The sequence below is a fragment of the Haemorhous mexicanus genome, chromosome 1 (genome assembly GCF_027477595.1).
Source record: "Haemorhous mexicanus isolate bHaeMex1 chromosome 1, bHaeMex1.pri, whole genome shotgun sequence".
Classification (NCBI taxonomy): domain Eukaryota; kingdom Metazoa; phylum Chordata; class Aves; order Passeriformes; family Fringillidae; genus Haemorhous; species Haemorhous mexicanus.
The window spans coordinates 148548927-148563945 of NC_082341.1; the positions used below are offsets into that span (position 1 = coordinate 148548927).

General features: G+C 40.6%; 2 long non-coding RNA genes across 2 annotated transcripts in view; one reads left to right on the forward strand and one right to left on the reverse strand.

The window, feature by feature from the left end:
• LOC132337983 (uncharacterized) overlaps positions 1-8836 on the forward strand; it is a 22768-nt gene extending 13932 nt beyond the window's left edge. Inside the window, exon 4 of the long non-coding RNA XR_009489332.1 lies at positions 101-8836. This is a non-coding gene — a long non-coding RNA (uncharacterized LOC132337983). The remainder of the gene's footprint in view (positions 1-100) is intronic.
• Positions 1-14091, reverse strand: part of LOC132337990 (uncharacterized) — a 23241-nt gene extending 9150 nt beyond the window's left edge. Inside the window, exons 1-3 of the long non-coding RNA XR_009489333.1 lie at positions 13847-14091; positions 9789-10101; positions 4409-4465 (exon numbers count right to left, since the gene is read on the reverse strand). This is a non-coding gene — a long non-coding RNA (uncharacterized LOC132337990). The remainder of the gene's footprint in view (positions 1-4408; positions 4466-9788; positions 10102-13846) is intronic.
• Positions 14092-15019: the final 928 nt, after the last annotated feature.

The following is a 15019-nucleotide window of genomic DNA, read 5'->3' on the forward strand; positions in this document are numbered from 1 at the left end:
CTGCTGGGGTTAAGGATGCTGCCAGCTCAGAGCAAGCACTCCTGCTCTCCAAGGGGCTTGAAATGTCTTTAATTAAACTTCTTTTTCCTTTTTTTTTCAGATAGTAGTGCAAGAATGCTGTCCAAATGACAGCAGCACCTGTCTGGGAAATGAAATCTTTTTAAGAGATAAAAATCTCTCAGGGGAAGTTCTATAGGCAAAGATCAGGACAAGGCTTCTAATTCTGCCCAAAGAGTGGAAGACTGAAAGTAATAATCAGTAACCTGGAAAAAGCCAGTTCAGATTTGTCATCTGCCAAAGAATCACAAGAGCACCAAACTCTTGCATTTTGAGTGCCTTTATCCACATGGAACTCAGAAGCTACCTCCCACTCTTTGCACACAGAACACTAAGGGATTAAGGCTCATTTTCCATATTAAATGGGGATTTTTTTTCAAAGTCATGAAGTATTTTATGTGGTGGAAGCATTTCCAGCCCAATTCCAATGCTAGTAAAAATTAAAGAAATCAAATAAAATAAGAGATAATATAATGAAATAATATAAGACAGGACAAGACAAAACACATCTTTTCTGGGAAAGAAGAGAAATCCAGTGATCAATACTGCAATCAAAAGCCTCCAGTGTCATTAGCACACTTAGTTTCAAACTTATACCAACAATAATTCAGTGTCTCCTAAGTTTAAAGTCCACCTGTTCTGTAGTCCAATGTTTGGATCCAGGACCCATGGACAGCACTAAACCCCACAGCAGAAACTCCTCTGTCTTCAGCAGGGTGTGGCACTGCAGAGCTCATCAAGCTCCTGGCAGAGCAGCTATGAGGCTGTGCTACCTTGGGAGGCAGCTGCATGGAGCTCTCTGAGCTGTGGCTCTTCAAACCCAGCCTTGGTTTCACAGGACTCACATCTGCAGTAGTTTCCTGGGAACCTCACATATGATTTCTAAAACTGCCTGTATGAAACATGTTAAACCCAAAGTACCCAAACCTTGTGTTTTAAGAGGTATTAACATGTCATGATTTCCTCTCATTAAAACCCCTTCACAATGTTTTTCCCCAGTTATGTCTCTCATAACTTTCTGTGCTTTTTAAATGTTCGGGTTCTTGTCGTTTCTGCTCTGCTTTAGCTTCTTAAACCATCTGCTTCTGAAGTGCCTTTTTTCTGAGTAAATCAACCCAAAATTTAAATAAGTATTAAACAATAATTCACTGAAGAAGATAGTAGTGGCATTTTGACTCAAATGTGAGTTTATTTTCCATAATAAAATATGTCAATATTTATCCTTACTTAAAGCATAACTTTCTCATATAACGGAGCCAATATTAAGGGAACTATCTATCTTAGAAATATATAAGATGCCATTTTTCATTGTCTGGAGACTGCAAAGCTAAGAAATATTGTATCTGCAGCTATATGAACATAGCTCTTGAGATAGCTTTGATAGGGAGACATGAGGCTTCTCCATTAATCATTCTTTTACTGCTACTCAGTTTCAGTCATTAACTTGTAGTGCCCAAAAGGCTTATAGCACAGAGAATTTGACTGCCAGTGTAAAATCACCAATAACAGCTCAGGCATTTTAAAAGATGTGTAGCAGTTGGTAGATGTTTTTAAAAGCAGGAGCAGAAGGTAAATAACTTAAAGGTTTTGAAACTTGTGAAACTGGTTATAAATTGTCAGTGTGAATATTGATAAAATTATTACAGTACCTTTTAAAAAGATGCTCACATTCAAAGCCTGGCTGCTTTTCAACAGAAATGAGAGTAGCAGTGGCCTTGAATCAAAACCTTACATCTCTGAGGCTTGAAATAATGAAAGATTAAAAATGCAGCTCTCAGTCTCCATCTTTACTCTGTTCTAAACTTTGGATTAACTTTGCCTGACAAATTGAAGCTTTACATTTACAGCTTGGCTATCCAGGGAAGGAAAGGGTCAAAGCTTTGCAAAAGTTATTGCTTCATAGTTCTCAGGACATTGGGGCAGATACATAATTTTATACAACTCTCTTTCTGAATACTGAGTTCACCTTTTTTTTCAAATGAAATGAAATCATTGAATTCAAAAACTGTATTTTTCCACATATATTCAATCTTATTAAATTTTTTGTGCATAACTATCAATGAGTTGGTACTAATCTAAACACCCAGATAACTATTATCACCTGCATCAGAGAAATGTATCACCTTTTTCATTTGCTGCCTGGCTAACATACAGCTGAAAATGGCAGTGCCATTATCAAAGGTGAAATCCAGCTCTAAGGAGTGGTGGGCAATATTTAGGTGATATAAAACAAAAATTAAATATGTTGATAGCACTTTTATCTTTTAAGACTTTTGCAGGAAAGGATAGTGGTTGAAAATTATTCCTTTGCATGGGAATGGTCCTCATTCTCTGTAAGGATCAAAATAGCTTATAGGGACCACATAGATAAACCTGAATTTCAGAGGCTGTGAACTCTGAAACACAACCTCAATAAAAGCACAAATAGCTCCAGATGTCTTGAAATAAATCTAGATTGTTCTGCTCCTGGCTACCGTTTCAAATGGGCCAGCTTGGTGGCAAGGCCAACAGTGTATGGTGAATTTGATTTTAAGGTGAATGTTCTCCCTTTTTAACCTCAGTATTTTGTCTGGAGACCTTCCTGCTGATGGCTGTCTAGGGTAGAGATTACATTTCAATCTGGTTAGAAGTGGAGACCTCAAATGGCTGCCTCATAGAATATGGAGCAAGAAACCTTTCACAGACAGGGAGATGACAAAATGCAGCTTAACTTTTACTACACCAGACATCTGTCTGTTTTTCCAGGGTCCATCGTAGTTTTAGAGTGCTTAATGAAGACATATTTTCCAATTACATTTGATTATTTTGGAATTCCAAAACTTTTTCCAGAACCAGTGTGACTCTGTGGAAATGGGTACCGGTCCCATAGTAAATGGGGACACCATCTTCCAACAGGTACACCACTGTCAACCACAGCATTCTATAACTCTCAGCTTCATCTTTTAATGGGGACAAACATCCCTATTTGCCCATTTACCCAGTTTTCCTGAAGAAGCAACTATTAAGGCTTATTGCTTATCTTCCTTGGAGTCTGGACTCCATGCTCAGCAAAAATCATACTTCCAAAACTGCACAAAAGAGTGCAATTTTTGAAGGTGGATGAATTCAGACTAGTCCTATAGGCGCTCCCAGAGATAAAAGAAATGTCTCTGTTACATTGCTGCAAAAGCAGCACATAGGGTTCACTTTCCCTCATTGTGGCAGAAAGCCTCTCAGCCCTCTTCACAGCTACACTGGTGCATTTAGGAAGATACAGACAACAACACACAACCAGACACACATTTGTGAGCATCCCACAGGTCAGCCTGACTGCCAGATGTGGCACATCTGCAGTACCTGGGGGATCTCTGACCACAGCACAAGCTTTACCTTCTCCCTTGCAGACTCCAGACTGGCTGCACACAGCTCCTAAAGAGCAGATTTGCTGAGGCTTTTTAAAGAGAAATCTTTCAGCCCCATGTGGCAGGGTGTATGCCAGGTGTCACATGCAGGAAGGGAAGCTGTGGTGGCTGTTTGGCACTGTCCTTCAGAGCCAGGCAAAGTGGGCCTGAGTGACATCTCTGCTTCTCCCAGCACCTGATTGCAACACGGGGAGCAGCACAGCAGAGCAGCACACATTGGCCAATGCCACTCAAATCAGAGTGGCCCTCACATTTTTGTGGTCTTGATCTATTCCTGACAGTGATGGGACATGGGGGATCAGGGGAGATTGCAGAGATTTCATCCCAAGCCCCACATGTGGAGTGTGGGAAGGTCACACTGTACACACATGTCCTCTGTAGTTCTGTGGCCATGCAGGTCTCACTGAAGACAGCAACCTGTCCTCTTCCTTGTTCTGTGGTTCCTTCCACAGAAATCTAACACTTTCTCTCTTAATTCTTCAACAGTGTTGCACATGGACCCCCCTCAATTAACTAATCTTACTTCTGAAGCTCCAAATTTTAACCCCTTTTGCCATCCTGGCAGAAAGCACAGGCAGTGCCATAGTAATCATGGATAAATTATTATTATTCAAAATACATTATTAGCAGCATATACAGTATATAAGCAGAACAAAATTCTTATTTAAACACATTAAGTTACGCCAGACCAAAGAATGGTGGGATCGATCCAGGGTCACAGGAGGAGGGGGGTGACATCCCTGGGAGGAAGGCAGATTTTCACAAGTGGGAAATGAGATCCAGGATAGACATGCAGTTCTTATTTTGGCAGCACTGTCTGGACAACCTGAGAGCAGTCAGGACAGCACTGCCTCTGCAGACTGTATCATCTTCCCTTCAATATAAAACAAAAAGCAGTGACCTCAGGTCCACTTAGACCTTACCTTTGGGTGGAAGAAGAGTCTTCTTACCTGAGAATATCAGTCAGAAATTTTCCTGGGCAGTTGTTTCACTTCAAAAGTTTCCTTCTAAGACAAAAACCAAGTGAGATCTTTTTAGAGGACAAAGCCAGTAAAAAGATTAAATGAGGTGAAGAAAGCAAAGGTTTAAGAAAGGTGTTAAAGCACGAACCCTTCTGACCTGTTTTCTTTCCCCCACACAGTTGGCGATGTTTTGCTTTAGTTGTTCTGCTGCTATGAGCAGGATGCTTCAGCAAAAATGAAGAGTTGTCAGATCTGGCTTGGAAATCAGGCATATGGCTAAAAAAGGCATTGTCATCATACTGGAGAACTGTCTCAGAGAAGCATTACCACAGTGAACAAGCTGTGGAGAGCATTAGACAAGGGAACTGGTTGGTATAAAGGAATACAGGCTTTAAAGAAAATCAATCCTCAGCCCTTTTCATTTTAAAATGACATGTAAATTTAATTCCAGGAGAGATGTGGCTGAATGAGCTGGTCAGAGAAACTTCACCTCTGAAAGCAGGTAATTTTGGCATGGGGTAGTGAAGACAGTGTTTCTCTTTCCTCATCTTTTCAGCTAAAAACATTAGAAAGGTAAAAGATATCAGATCAGGTTAGTGCCCTGTGTGGATTCTGCCATTGGAAATGGGCCTAAAACCTAACACTGTTGGGGACAATCTGAGTTCATAATACAGAGGTGTTGTCACTCACCCCTTTTATTGGGTAGAGACCTCTAAGAGTTGAGCTGAACATTTCTGGTATTCATTGTTTCTATTCCCCTCAACTGCAGATCACCAGACCCTCTGATAAATGAGGCAAACCCTCCCTGGCCATGGGTTAGCTCTGGGCACACTTCCTTGGTTAGGAGTGAGGAAGTTTCCACGGTGTGTGGATGGCTCTATGCAGAGGCTCAGCCCTTTGGTTTGTGGGTGGTGGTGAGGTACCAAGGTGCACAGATCTTCCAGTGGGGTACCAAGGCTTTAAATGCAATGTGACGTGTGGTGACCTCCATCATGACTGACTTCTCCTCCCAGCAGTGTCTAAAGAGGTATCCACAATAACAGACAGAAACAGTTACACACAGAACTTGGTAATGCTTGATGAGCTGCAGGATAACTCATATTTGTTAAGCCTGAGGGATCTGGTTGTGTCTGAGGCCAGGACAGCAGGGGCCAGCTGTATGTCCCAGTTTGCTATCCAGCCAGATCATAACTGGGGCAGGAAGGGGAGTCCCCACCTTAAAAAGAGAAAACCCAGCACTAAGTAGGTGGCATCCTGCCCCAAAACGAGGCAAGGGTTTCCTGATCCCACCTCTTCAACAGTCAGGGGAACAGGGGCTGTGTTTGCTCACAGGAACAAGACACCCACTGGTGTTGGGCTCTGACATCTGTGAACGAGGCAGAGAGGAGAGCACTCTGCTCTGAGTGCTCCCAGCCACCCACTCAGGAGAGCTCCCTCACAGCCCTGCGCTGCACCAGCACTGTGCTGGCCCTCTGGCCTCCCACCATTAATCCAACTAAAACCTTTGTAAATATCTTTTGGCACACAGCTTTGCAGACAAGCAAATCTGAGCACATTTGTAAAGTAATTAACTTCCTTACAAATTGCTTAGATTTGCTTCTCTAATCATAAAAGCCACACAATACAAATAGCACTGGCTTTCTCATTACAGAAATGACCCTGTTGCTATCCACAGTTGCCATTCTGCTAGGCTAGGATATAACAATTAGAATTTAGAGTCATAATCATCATTCTACATCCACCCCTCTCAAAAGTAAATTTCTTGGGACAGATCCCAGGGAGCAGGGGAACTGCTGTAAAACTGAAGCAATGTCTTTGTGTTCAAAGAGTGAGAGATCAGAAATCTCTCTGCTGACTTCACAAACAGTTGACATTTCTTTATTAATAGCTCTCACAGACCAATAGCTTGTCATCAGACTTGACTGTCAGTTACTGCAGAAATCCTGTAAAGGGAATCTCCAGCTTGAAAGAATCAATTAAAAAATAGCCAGGTAAAGCAATGGCTTTCCAAAGGCAAAATACAGTGTGCATGGCTTGATTGAACTGAAATGCAAATAACTATCTGGTTAAAAGGAAATTATGAAAACTTGAAACTAGATTTTCAACCATTCTTCTGATTGCCTCTCATAAGGGTTTTTATTACAACACTTCATTTAAGAGAATTATCTTTCTAGTAAATGGTTGAAGTAAAGACTCAAAGTTTTGTATTCATGTGCCAGTTGCCTAGCAAAAAGCAGAATTAATAAAACGTGATCTCCATGTGATTGCTGGTGGGTCAATTTTTGCCATGCTTATTTCAGAGAAATACAGCTTATCTGCTTTCACTGAGCCTTGAGTTATGTTAAGCTAATAAAACCTTCGGTTCCTCTTCACATAGACTTAAAAGAAAGGGTCCTGTTTGTGTTGTGCTCCTTGTACCTTTCTTCAGCTTCAAACTCATGCTCTGTCTGTCAAAAAAATTATCTTTGGTATAAAAACCAGTGCAACATGTATGATTTAAATTGCATGACCATGGCAGAATAGTATTCCTAAACTGAATTTTACACTCTGAGCTGTTCTCAGCACGGGGTCATTTCCAGTTTGCAACATATCAGAAATACTCTGTTCAAACTGTTGTATTACTAATCACACACATTTTTTCAAAACCTTGCTTCTCTTGACTCTGAGTTTGGGGAATAATGCCACGGAGTCCAGGCTTCCTGAATCCTACAACTGGAGCCAGGCTTCTCTTCTCTCTGCATTTCCATCAAGCTGTATTTAAATTCCACCTAAGAAACCAAGATCTGAAAAGCAATGGTTTCAGGAGAATTTCATGGTGACCAGAGGGATAGAGGAGTGTTATTGTACAGATAAATAGAAAATTGAATAGTCAACATATTAGTTACCCTATACTCTGCAGAATAGTGCCACAGAGTCTTGGCCAGTACAGGCAGAGTTCAAGATAATAACTTAACATTTCACAGAGTGTGAACCAGTTGTAAAAGTAAAAGTTCTACTAAACCTTACTACTGGGTATAGGATACCCATAAATGTATAGATTAAATCAATAAAAACCTTTAAAAATCAAGTAGAACATTGTCACCAGTTATTGCAGACCAGATGTTCAGGCAAACAGGCATAAAAACAGCATCACAAAGGTTTTCAGAATTATAGCAAGGGTGTATTGTATCAAAGCTGTAATGTGTAAAATACAGGAAGTGAAGCAGTAAGTGAAAGCTGAGTCACCATGTATATACCAAGATTAAAGCAAACACCTTCTGCATTTACTGATACAGTTCTAGAGCAAATGTTTCTGGTGAAGAAGCAATGTTTCAGGTCTCTATTCAGCCTTGAGTCTAATCTCTATCCTACCTCAAAGGCAGAGTGAGATAAAAATGTTAGGTAGGAAATGGATTTGGTTCATGTACAGTGTCACCCTATTTCATGTGACTTAGTTCTTATCTGGTAATGAATTATACCAAAGGATCTGAAGAAAAATTGGAGGCCAAAGCTCCTCTCACACCTCTGGAGATGTTCAAAATGCAGTGTTACCTGGATTTCATCTGAACTTTGAAAAAAAAAATCATAAATAATGAGGAGAATGGAATTGCTATCCCTTACAATCATTCCTGCCAGATTTACCATTAGTGCACGCACATACTTAACAATGATAAGATTCCTTTTGAAATGTACTGATTGTAGCCTCTGAGAGCTAAATCTCAGTGCCCAGCACTGTAATTAACTCAAGATTTATTCATTTATTAAGACTCCTGAAACAAGCATGTCTAATTGCCTTTCTTTATTAATACATTCAATAATGTTTAACATTTTACTGCCACTTAAACAAGAGTTCTAATAAGATACTGTATCAATTAATGGTCCTGTTAAAAGTCAACTGGTATTTTTACAATAGCAGCAGAACTCCTTGTTACACATTAAACACCATGAAGCAATCATAAGGTCTGTGGGTTTGTTTGGAAAGGTACATTGCAATGATACACTGCCAAGATTTTAACAAGCGTCTCCCACAAGACATTCCTTCCTTAAGAGGATAGTAAAAGGCTCTTAGTTTTGGACTTGCCCAGAAAAGGAGAATGAAGGAACAGGAATTCCACTAGGGTGTTTGTCCTTTAAAAGCAATACGCTTTTCCAAAGCCCTAAGGATGTGAAGAATTACACTGTGCTGCCTTTGGTTGGTTCTTGAAATGTTTTGGCCTTACAGACTGCAATTAGTTTTTTGTTTGGGTTTGCTTCAGGGGTATTTTTGTAGGAGATCATCAGTTGGTCCAACCTGACACTGACTAGTACATGTCCCCACCCCTATGCTCTCTGCTCAGGGAATTCCTCACCTCTGGGAGTGTGATGCAATCCACATCTGGGTGAAGGCTGGTGCTGAAGACTTCTGGCAACCCCTTCCTTGCTAGACAGAGCAGGACTTGAGAGCTCTCCTGCACTAAAATGATCCTGTTTGGGAGCTACAGCCCAAAGGCAGAAACAGAGCCTCCCAGAATGGCTTTTTAGCAAGGCATACAGCTAGTTTAAAACCAAACTTTTCTAGAGGTGGACTGGTCTTCATCCAACTTCTATTAGGATGCTTTTTTTCAAAGCCTAAGGCCTGGTGATGATATGGGTATAATTAAATAGTTGACTACAGTGTCAGTTAAAACAATGGCCTGTGATGTGAGTAACACACCACAAATGCTCTACATTGTTTTACAGTGGCAATTTTCAGGACATCTTCAAAGAAACCAAATTGAATGATGCATGATGATTTAGCAATCAAACTCAGTTACTTACTTCAATATTGGCCAATAAAATCATGCTTTTACTTACTGAAAGAATCACTATAAACTTTATATGTTAGATGCATAAGCCAATTGAAGTATTTTTATTTCCTTTGTGAATCATAGAATCATAAATTTCCATAAGCCACTGAACAAGGAAGAGCTGAAAACAATTAACTGGGAAAATACTTACTCACTCAGACATAGTGGGGAGAGTATTCAAACACCCCCAGACACCAGGAGCTACCATTTTGGAGGCCAGAAGTCTCTACATATTTATTTACAGAAAAAGATAACTATAACCCTGCAAGATCCAGACCCTCTCTTTTCCTTTTTCTTTCTGGTTTCCTGGCAGCCTCATTTCACAGGGCAATAGCAGAGACAAGATAGCAGAAAGCAAAAGAGGGAAGTCCTAAGAGGTTCTTCACAAATTTTTACTCCTGGTATTGTGCAACACAGGGCACACCCCATCCTTCAGACAAAAGGTTCCAATACTGTGCTTCAGCTGGGCCAAGAAGAAGGCAGCATTCACAGTCAAGTATCCGCCAGGGAAAATGACCCTTGGAAGTGTGTAGTAATCAAAGTGTGCATATCCATACACTTACCTGTCCCTACCTGCAGTACTGAATAAGAAGACTTAGAGTGGCTCCAAGAGCAAAATTTTCTGTGAAAATGACTTGATGAAGAGGCAGTTTGATCCTGTAGAGATGTTTAGGGTTCACAGTTTGATCCTGTAGAGTTCTTTATGGCTCAGCCACCTACAATGTCATTGGGCTTTGCATCTCTCTTTCATTCCTGTGTCCCTCTAGGGATAATGCCAGCCCAAGAGAAATAGTCTTCTTCACAGGAGGGTTTGATGTGGCCTGCTTGGGCATCCTTCAGGAATCTGACATGAGGTCCTCAGAGGGCATGTCCATTCTAAAGGACCAGAGCAGAGCAGGAAGGAGACAGTTAAACCAGTGCTGGATCAGAAACAGTGCAGTCACACTCAGGCTTATGTGCCTTCCTTGATAAATTAATCTGCTCCAGGGGATATTTTGCTAAACAGATGATTCCACCACATGAACCATATCATTTACTGAACTGGGCCTTGCAAATACTCGAGAGAAACAGAATACTTTCATTTGTTTTGTGGTCCAAGAATGTAAAACCAAAGAGTTTCAATCTTCAGACCAATGATCCTGTTGAACCCACAAGTGCTCCTTGCCACAGTGACAGGTTTTGTATTCAAGGAGCCACTTGCAGTGGGATTCTGTTGCCCTTTCAAAACAAAGACTGCATAATTGCTGGAAACAAACTGCTTGGCTAGGAGGGAATGACTTGTGATATTTTAAAAGCCATTAAAGAATACTTAGCAACCCCATTATCATCTAATTATGACATGGTAACCAGTGAAAGGAATTGACTGCCTAAAATACTGCCTGCTTCTTCTATCTATCTTAGCTGGTCTAAGAAATTATTTTACCCCTCACTATTAAATGTGCTGCTCACATCCCTCATACCCATCCATAACAGTCAACTCCTCATGCCATAAATGAGGCAACAACAGTTCCCTGGGGTATTTTCTGAGGAATGAACCAAAGTGCTCAATGCAATATCATCGTGCTTCCCTAATTGGCTCTATTACTGGTTTTGGACATCTGTACAATGGTGTTTTTCTTTTTTTTTTTTTTTTTTTTTTTTCTCTTTGTTTGTTTGTTTACAGACTATTAAGGCCAAAGAAACAATGTTAGCCAATAGCACCAAGCAGGGTTTTAGATTATTTGGGTTTAGTTCCATCAACAAGGTCATACCTGGGTCTCTGGAACCAAGGTTTAATCCCCCAAATCTCCATTGATAAGTAAGGGATAATCATTTCTCTGTCTATCTGGTCTGCTTGGATTAACACCCTGCAGGATATTAATTCCAAATTCTTCCCTCGCAAAGGCAGCTTCTGCATGAAGGCTGAAGGTGCAATTATAATACACATAATTATTAACACAAGCAACTTTTTGCCCCCAGAAAAAGCCCTTTAAAGTCATCTTAGCAATTTCACCTTTTTAAAATGTCTTTTATTGACAACTAAAACAATTGAAAAGTAAACTACATCTAGTTTTGGCAGGAATATGTAGATGCAACTATCAGTGAACAGGGGAATGAGTGCAAGGGGGGTTTGAATATTGTATCTGCTACATTTTTTACTGTCCTTTGGCTTCAGTACCTTTAGAATTGAGGTCATAACATCTCCCTTCCCCAATTGGATCACAGACTTTTCAGTGATCTCTCCTGACATCTCCCTGTCAGCTAATGGAGGTTTCAGATGAGCACACAGGTTGTCAACATGGTGAAAAGGAAAAGAGTGGTGTGAGAAACCAGCACTGAGTGACAAGCTGCTGAGTCAGCCAGCAGCAGAAGGAAGAGGTTTACATTCTGTCTACATGGCATTATCAACCTACTCCAAAGTTATTACAACTCTAAATCCTATAAAAAATTAAAGGGTATTTTAAAGGTTTGGGCTTTAGGGTAGGGATTTATCGGCTTTCAGCTTGCTAATACTCGAATTTTCCTTGCAAACTCAGACCGGAATTTTTAATGTTGGTATAAATACAACTTCATTTTGTCACAGAAATGTGAAATTTCTAAAAAACATTTTAACATTTTGAGATTATAATATTAAAAAATGCTGAATCAAAAAATGTTTTCCACTCTTTAGGGAATTCCTAAGCATTCTTACTGCCTGTGTCTTAGCTGTAGACTCAAATCCACAAGACATTAGCAAGCACAGTATTTTGGTTTCAATTAACTGCACCCTTGCCACTTAACAAAATAAGAGAGAGCTATTTGATGTCTCTCAGGCAGGAGCATTTAGCATGATTCCAAGGAAGGAAGTAGGTTTTAGTTCTCCTTCCCAGAGTCCTTGCAATCTGAAATCGCTTCCTCTGGTGATACCACAAACTGAATGTCCCCAGATAGGGGCAAACCTCAGAATTACAGGGAGCAACTCCAACCCTGCCCACTTGTTCTTTACAAAGCCATTTCTGAACTAGCAATATCAGAGCAGCTGGTTCAGAATACCAAGATCAGGACAAATTGTACTCATTTTATTGCTGCCCAGCACAAACACAGAATTTTGTGGTCAGGAGAGCACCTTCTTTTGGTTCACAGAGACCTTAATCCTGTGTATGATGATGGCTCCTCCTCTGGGTGTCAGAGGGAAGAAAAGGAAGAGCTGATGCCAATGGCACAATTACTGTCTCATAGGAGTTGGGATGGTCCCGAATCCAAAACAAGGGAAAACATCCCACAGTCTTCCTAATATCAATGTTCTGAGCATCCACTATTCCACCCATTCCAAGAGTATTCTGGTAACTGGGAAGCAGCTCACACCAATGCTGAGGCATGGCTTACTAGCTGTATGAATACATCACTATTAAAAGAAAGCCCATGATGAGCAAACTTTGGGAGTCACTGGAACCCACTGGAAGCATTATTGCATCAGTAAACACTTTGGAATTAGTTCAATGTCATAAAAAATTGGCTAAATGTCACTAAATAACAACATGTTATTGCTTTGTAAGATTTATCTGAGTATCACAGAATGATTTGGGTTGGAAGAGACCTTACAGATTATCTCTTTCCAAATTCCCTGTCACAGACAGGGACACCTTGCATACCAGGTTGCTCAGAGCCCCATCCATCCTGTCCTTGAACACTTCCAAGGATCAAAACATACACTTCATTCAACCAAATTTATGCCTCAGAAGTGTTTAGAAACACAAAGAAGTGAACTGATGACTGTTAGTGGATCCGCCACAGCAAACAAGGCGTGAGTCAGAGAACTGTGAGGAGCCCGGAAGCATCCAGGATGTCCACAGGGGGCTGACAGGTCTGATGCAGGACCCCCAGCAGACCATGGTCTGCAGTATACCCAGAGATGTGTGAAATGGTGCTAACTCTCCAACTGAGAGACAACTAAGTGTTGATAGACTTTCTTGTGTGATGCATTCTACATAATGAGAAAGCCTATCTTCCTAGAAAGACTTACAATCAAAACAGCCACATGAGGGTTAAGGGGAAAGAAATTTTCATCCTGTTTTTATGTAAATAGCAGAAAGAGACAGTTGTTTACTTAAAATCACTGAGGAATTCTATGGTACATAGACCAGTCTCATTCTGGTGCATCTATCAAAGACCACACTCCTATCACCCCCATCTGTGTACACAGACACACCATACTAGGGTGCACTGTCTGAAAATAGGGTACAGGGTTCCCCAAGTGCTGTATTAGGACTACAGATTTACAAGGGGCACATGACAGAGCCCCTTCTTGGTCATTCAAATTTTGCCAGAGAGAAGCTATGTCAGGAAAGTAACTGAGATAAAGGAAACAAAAATATTGCTTTAAGTACTCCTGGATTCCCTCCAGGATCTGTGTTAAGCACTGCTGGCTAAACATGAGAATTTTATTCTTCTCCTCCCTATTCTTCTCAAAAAAGTGATGCTCCCATGCTGCTTTTAGGACAGTGCACATAACTGTGTTGTGCCAGGAGTCAGAACGTTCTGACTCTGCCTGTAACACAGCCTCCCATCAGACAGCATCATTTCTGTGTGGTTTACATGGACACAGAAATGCTCTGCTTCCAGAGCCAAAGAGACACAACCAGATCATTAATTATTTCCATACCTTCAAAAGCTTCAGAGAGAAGTAAATTGTCATGGAAGTTCATGCCAGGACTTGGACCTCACACAGCAGAAAACTCTTGGTTTCTTGGGAGCCCATCCCCTCAGGTCTCTCAAGCTCCTTTCATGGACATGGCAATTAGTGCCCTGCAGAGAGGATGGACATTGATGGATCCTGTGTCCTCAGTGAGTGATTGTAAGACCTTCCCTTCCCCCATTCTCCTATGATTTAAGATCTTCCCTCTAAATTTTTCATTTCCTCTCCTGCTAGATATAGTCTTTCAGCTTCACTTACATGGGTAAGGGTTTGTCCCAAAGCAGCCTCTCCTCCCCCAGTTTCCTCTTCCTCCTCCTTACTTGCTGTGAACAAGACTTCTCTGTCTAAAGCAGCAATTGCTGAAGAGCCTCAAGAGTACCCATTTCTAGTCCTCTCCCTGTTTTGATGCACTGATTAGCCTTTGTTGGATCAATACCCCATCTGCTTTTAGAAGTTTTGTAGCATTCTGATGCTAAATTAAAACAGAAAGAATCAATCCTCAGTTAATTTACCCAAACAGACAATTTATATCTTTCTTCTGATCTGCCATCATGTGAATTCATACAATTCTGACATACTGTGAGGCCTTCCCAGACAAAGTAAACACTTTTATAATGCTAAATTATCCTCTTTATTAGTAACTCTTAGTAACTCTCAAATGTGACAAACCAGGAGATTTATTGTATAATGTTGCATAGTCCTTGGCTGAACTTGTTAAAACTCACAGCTATTGTAATGGAGCAATTTGCTAATTAACAGTGGATTTTGCTTCGTTTTTAATGGACTTTAGGGATACATTTTAGACTTAGATTAAGATTACTGAAAAAAAAAAAAGTTCTTGTTAATTATTTCAAATTGAGTGTTATGTTAATAGTAAACAATTAGTTCTTTCCTGACTGAAAATTAATGTTCTATAAATAATTACAAAACCAAGCTGCTGAGTGAGTCCCAAAAGGAGATGCCAGACTTAGAAAAGATTCATGACTCCTTCTTGTGGGTTAGCCACCATGGCCTCACACTTTGTGAAAATTAGGCATGAGCCTTGGTGGCTTCCTAGGGTTTTTCTACCCTGTCTGGAAAAAAAAAAAAAAATAGATAAATAGAGAGAGAGAGAGGGAGAGAAATAGGGAGCTAACCTGC